Source organism: Rhinopithecus bieti, unplaced genomic scaffold, assembly GCF_001698545.2.
Source record: "Rhinopithecus bieti isolate Rb0 unplaced genomic scaffold, ASM169854v2 scaffold_11941, whole genome shotgun sequence".
Lineage (NCBI taxonomy): Eukaryota > Metazoa > Chordata > Mammalia > Primates > Cercopithecidae > Rhinopithecus > Rhinopithecus bieti.
This window is the reverse complement of record NW_016807068.1, coordinates 138,510-144,947: the sequence shown is the minus strand read 5'-3', so window position 1 is coordinate 144,947 and position 6,438 is coordinate 138,510. Positions and strand designations below refer to the sequence as shown.

General features: G+C 42.0%; 1 pseudogene across 1 annotated transcript; it reads left to right on the top strand.

Annotated features, from left to right (window-relative positions):
• Window positions 1-3,266: 3,266 nt before the first annotated feature.
• Window positions 3,267-3,728, top strand: LOC108534631 (H/ACA ribonucleoprotein complex subunit 3 pseudogene; annotated as a pseudogene). Its single transcript, XR_001887008.1, has one exon. The product of XR_001887008.1 is annotated as an H/ACA ribonucleoprotein complex subunit 3 pseudogene (transcript).
• The last annotated feature ends 2,710 nt before the right edge of the window (window positions 3,729-6,438 follow it).

Genomic DNA, 6,438 nt, shown 5'->3' with positions numbered 1-6,438 from the left:
GTCTTTTCGTTAAGAATGTTGAATATTGGCCTTCACTCTCTTCTGGCTTGTAAGGGTTTCTGCTGAGGGATCCCCTGTTAGTCTGATGGGCTTCCCTTTGTAGGTAACCTGAACTTTCTCTCTGGCTGCCCGTAGCACTTTTTCCTTCATTTCGACCTTGGAGAATCTAATGATTATGTGTCTTGGGGTTGATCTTCTTGTGGAGTATCTTAGTGGAGTTCTCTGTAATTCCTAAATTTGAATGTTGGCCTGTTTTGTTCGGTTGGGGAAGTTCTCCTGGATAATATCCTGAAGTGTGTTTTCCAACTAGGTTCTATTATCCTTGTCTTTTTCAGGTACTCCAATCAGTTTTAGGTTCTTTTTTTTTTTTTTTTTTTTGTTTGTTTGTTTGTTTTGTTTTTACGTAGTTCCATATTTCTTGGAGGTTTTGTTCATTCCTTTTTATTCTTTTTTCTCTAATCTTGTCTGCCTGCCTTATTTCAGCAAGACAGTCTTCCATCTCTGATATTCTTTCTTCTACTTGATCGATTGGGCTATTGATACTTGTATATGCTTCACAAAGTTCTCTTGTTGTGTTTTTCAGCTCCATCAGGTCATTTATGTACATCTCTAAACTGGTTATTCTAGCTAGCAACTCCTCTAACCTTTTTTTAAGGTTTATAATTTCTTTGCCTTGAAGTTAGAACTTGCTCCTTTACTTCAGCGAAGTTTTGTTATTACCCTCTTTCTGAAGCCTACTTCTGTGAATTCATCCATCTCATCCTCTGTCCAGTTCTGTGCCCTTGCTGGAGAGATGTTGCAATCATTTAGAGAAGAGGCACTCTGTCCTCTTCTCTAACGCTGAGTTAGATTGTTTTGATGTTGACTCTTTCTCATCTTCATGAGTTTGTCTAGTTTCAATCTTTGAGGCTGCTGACCCTTGGATGAGGTTTTTGTGGTACTTGTTTTGTTGATGCTGTTGTTCCTTTTTGTTTTTTTGTTTTTCTTTCAATAGTCAGGTTCCTCTTCTGTAGGGTTACTGCAGTTTGCTGGGGGTTCACTTCAGCCCCTATTCATCTGGTTTGCTCTCACACCTGGAGATGTCACTCGAGCCTGCAGAACAGCCAAGGTGGGTGCTTGCTCCTTTATCTGGAATCTCTGACTTTGAGGGGCACCGACATGATGCCAGTAGGAACGCTCCTGTATAGGATATCTGACAGCTCCTGTTGGGGGGTCTGACCCAGTTGGGTGGCACAGAAAGCAGGACGCATTTAACGTAGCACTTTGGCTGTCCCTTGGTGAAGGAGGTTTGCTGCACTTGGGGGAAACCTACTCATCTGGGCTGCCTGGATTCCTCAGAGCTAGCAGGAGGAAAGACTAAGTCTGCTGGTTGGTGGAGACTATGGGCACCCCTCCCTCTAGGGGCTCAGGTCCAGGGAGATCAGAGTTCTGTACCTAAGCTCCTGGGTGGAGTTGGAGTTCCTGCAGGGGGGTCCTGCAGCTACAGTGTTGGCAGCTGCCCCTCCCCCAAGGATCACAGATGGCTTAGATGGCAGACAGCTGTAGCAGTGGTGATAGCTGCCCCTCTCCCTGGGAACTCAGCAGGCTTAGGCCAAGTGGCTGTTGAGAATCTAGGCAGCTCCCTGATTGAGACCCAAGGCCCCAGTGGCGTGGGCTCCTGAGTGGGATCTTCTGATCGGTGGGTTGCACAGTTTTGTGGAAGAAGCACCTTTTCCCAGGGAGGGTAGCACTCTCACTCACCGCCTCCCTTGGTTGGGAGTGGGGGCTCCCCTGCCCCTTGTCACTCTCAGGTGGGCTGCCGCACCACACTGCTCTTCTTTTCTCTGATTGGGTCATGCCAGCCACCTAGCCAGTCCTAATGACAGAATCTGGATATCTCGGTTGCCGGTGCAGGATTTGCATGCTACTTTGGATCTTTTCAGTGGGAGCCTCCAATTACGACTGCTTCTAGTTGGCCATCTTGGCACCCCTCCCCCCCGCTCTTTTAAGTTTTTTTATGATATAAAATCTGACTGGGCATGGTGGTTTACGCCTGTAATCCCAGCACTTTGGGAGGTCGAGGTGGGTGGATCACTTGAGGCCAGGAGTTTGAGACCAGCCTGACCAACATGGTGAAACCCGTTCCTACCAAAAAATACAAAAATTAGCCAGGTGTGGTGGTGCATGCCTGTAGTCCCAGCTACTCAAGAGGTTGAGGCAGGAGAAACGTTTGAACCTGGAAGGCAGAGGTTGCAGTGAGCCAAGATAGCACCACTGTACTCCAGCCTGGGCGATAGAGTGAGACCCTGTCTTAAAAAAAAAAAAAAGTCTGCTGTCTCTAATATTTTCTATCTGTGTCACACGTACATTTCCTGTACTCTAGACTTTGCTTCAGATTTTCCATCTCATTCTCTCTCTCTCTCTCTCTCTTTTTAACTATACCCAGTCAAGTCTTTCTTCCACAGGAGCAATTCATACAGAATAGAAATATGCAAATTATGGCTACCATGCCAGATTTAGCCCACTTTCTCTTTTTATATGACCTATGAGTGCCTTTCTTGGATTATTGGTTGTAAGTTTTTTGATTTTTTTTTTTTTTTTTTTGGTTTAGATTTTTAAATTTTCTTGTGGAGACAGGATCTCACTATGTTGCTCAGGCTTGTCTCCAACTCCTGGCCTCAAGTGATCCTCCCTCCTTGGCCTCCCAAAGTGCTGGGATTACAGACATGAGCCACTGCGCCTGGCCTGATGGTTGTTTTATGGTTCATCATATTCATGTTTGACTTATAGGCTACCTTCAGGTAGTATTATGCCATTTCAAATATACTATACAAACTTTATAAGATGCTTCCCTTTAGCTCTTCCCAGCTTCCATGCTTATCATACTTTTTGCTCCTACATGTTATAAACTCCACAATATGTTATTTTCTTGCTTCAAAGGGTCGGTGACTTTTTAACGAGGTCAGAAATAAGATCAATGTATATGTTTACTCACATATCTACCATTTCCATTGTTTTCTTTATTTGTATTTACCCAGATTTCTGTTATCTTTTTGTGTGTGTGACAATTTTATCACTGTACACCCTTGGTATGCTTATCTCTACATTGTTCTTTTCTGTAAGAGGTTTAGATGTCCCCAAGGCTATGATTCTTCTGATAACAGCTGCAAATTTGGGGGTCCCCAAGAAAACCCACAGGTTCGGTAATCCTAGAAGGAATTAAGAACTTAGAAAAGGTTTTGTACTCCCAGTTGTGATTTACTACTATGAAAAGATCAACTAGCTCTGGCTTATGAGCTATCATGTTTCTCCAGTATTACCTCAACGAGGAGGGAGATCGGGTCTATACGCTGAAGAAATTTGACCCGATGGGACAACAGACCTGCTCAGCCCATCCTGCTCGGTTCTCCCCAGATGACAAATACTCCCAACACCGAATCACCATCAAGAAACGCTTCAAGGTGCTCATGACCCAGCAACCGCGCCCTGTCCTCTGAAGGTCCCTTAAACTGATGTCTCTTCTGCGGCCTGTTACCCCTCGGAGACTCCGTAACCAAACTCTTCAGTCTGTGAGCCCTGATCCCTTTTTACCAGCCATACTCTTTGGCATCCAGTCTCATCGTGGTGATTGAACATGCTTGTGTGAGGCAGTCATGGTGGCATCACCCATAAAGGGAACACGTTTGACTTTTTTTTCTTGTATTTGAAATTACTACAAGATTATTAAAGATAAAATGATTTGAAAAGCTAAAAAAAAAAAAAAAAAGAAAAGATCAACTAAAATTAACCAAGGAACAGGGTGCATAGGGCAGGATCTATGAACCACTTGGGACAAGTTTCTAGTTGTTTGCTCTTAGTGGAACCTCGTGGTCATTGTCTGTTTCTGCCAACAGTACATATCAGCACCCACAAGACATTGACAACACAAGGATCTCATTTGAGTCTGTGTTCAAAGTTTTTATTACAGTTTGGTTATGTAGACTTGCTGACTACATGTCTACATGTTGGTTATGTTGACTACCAATGTGGCTGCCCTTTTATGAAGGTACCCTTTAGGAGGGCACCCATGTGACCTCTTGTGAGGTCATAAGAGTTGAGACCTCTAAGCCAGTAGTATTGATGGTCTTATAAGAAGAGGAAGAGAGAGATCTATCTATCTCTGCTATGTGAGGACACATCAAGAAGGCTATGTCATCTGTAAACCAGGAGGAGAGACCTCATTAGGAAGTGATTTGCCTGGCACCTTGATCTTGGACTTTTCAGCCTCCAGAATTGTGAGCAACAAAATTTCTGTTAAGTCACCCAGTCTGTGGAATGTGTTATGGCAGACACAGCTGACTAATACAGGGAGGAAGGACCAGGTTTTAGGTGAACAGAAATATAACCTAGCATACACTGTCTATTCTTGTTTAATTTTCCACATAAGTGTTCTTCTGGCTTATCAATATCTGAGAATGTGTTGCTTTCATAGGATGATATTAAAGCACTTCACTGACTTAGGGAGAATTGGCTTCTTTATGATGTAGACTCTTCCTGTTCATAAACATAATATATCGTTTTACTTGCTTAATTAGCTTTTGTATCCCTCACTTTTCCCCCGCCACCATTTAGTTCTATACTAATTTTGTTAAATGTACTGCTAGGTGTGCTGTCTTGTGGTTGTAGTATGAATGTTATTACATGTATGAAGACTTTTGTAGTCTGTTTATACATTGAGCTTTCTTTCTTTCTTTCTTTCTTTCTTTCTTTCTTTCTTTCTTTCTTTCTTTCTTTTTTCTTTTCTTTTCTTTTCTTTTCTTTTCTTTTCTTTTCTTTTCTTTTCTTTTCTTTTTTATTGAGACGACCTTTCACTCTTGTTTCCTAGACTGGAGTGCAATGGCGTGATCTCAGCTCACCGCAACCTCTGCCTCCTGGGTTTAAGCAATTCTCCTGCCTCAGCCTCCCTAGTAGCTGGGATTACAGGCATGTGCCACCATGCCCAGTTAATTTTTGTTTAGTAGAGACAGGGATTTTCTATGTTGGTCAGGCTGGTCTCAAACTTCCGACATCAGGTGATTTGCCTGCCTCGACCTCCCAAAGTGCTGGGATTACAGGGGTGAGCCACTGCACCCAGCATATTGAGCTTTCTTATTTGGAATAGTTTTCAGAAGATTCTCTTGGGTTTTCTAGTTTTAAATTATATGCAAATCATAGTCTTTCTCATTTTTGTTTCTCTTCATTTGAGTTGAACAGTACCTCTTGTACAATGGTAAATATTTGTAGAGATGGAGCATATGTGTCTTCCAGCATTTCCTCATTAACTATGAAGCTGCTCTTTGGGTCAAGATATGTCCATTTTAACATGTTGAAGAATGTCATGTGTGCTTTTTTTTTGACTTTTTATTACAAATGGGATGATATATTTAAATATATCTTCTCGATGTCTGTGTGATCATAGGATTTTTTTCATAAACCTGTGAATATTATGAAATATATTTATAGATTTTATTTCTTCTCAGTTGTCATGGTCTATTTCTCTTCCTCTGTTGGTAAATATCAGTGTTTCCTCAGATTCTGTACTTGCTCTTTTTGTCCTTTCAATCTCTTAAGTTCTGTAAGGGAAAGTGTTTAGTAGAACTTTTCATAATTGGTAAATTAGCAGCAGTATGCTTCTACTGTCAGTTTTCTTTTTCCCATCATAGAGTAAAAAGCAGGCTATATCTCATGTAAGACACATGCACACACACGAGTGAACAACACCAAGACTGTGTTCTCATGATGCAGCAGTGATGTGAGGATAAGTATGCCACGTATTCTTAAAATAATCTAGAGGAAAGAAAGTGTTATCAAGAAAATTATGAGAGAACATATGTTCATTGGAGATACTGGTCTTTCTGACTCTGGGGTGGCAGAGACAGAAGAAAATCTGCATGTGCGTGGACCCATGTAGTTCAAATCCGTGTTGTTCAAGAGTCAGCTGTAATTAAATGATTACACTTGAGGCTATTTCTACCATGATTTTTCTTTCTCACACCATATAGACTACAAAGCAAGCTACATCTTATATGACATATATATGAGACACACAGAGAAGAGTGATCTCCATGATTCTTGTTATTGTGACCCATGGCTGGTGACTTGAGGAGAAATATGCTATTACAGGAGTTGATGTCCTTTGAGGATGTGGCTGTGGGCTTCACCTGGAAAGAGTGGCAGGACTTGGATGATCCTCAAAGGACTCTGTACAGGGACATGATGCTGGAGACCTACAGCAGCTTGGTGTCCTCGGGTGAGTGAATATCACAGTAACTCCCAGGAGCAAGTGCTTTCTTCTCTGCTAGTAAATATATGGACATGTATACAGTTTAATGTTATTTAAGTATAATATTCCAGTCCATGAGTAACGTGTCAGCCCCCTCTAATGAAAGGTTCAAACTGGCCCCTTCACTGCATGGCTCCTGAATCCAAGCTGTTGTCATT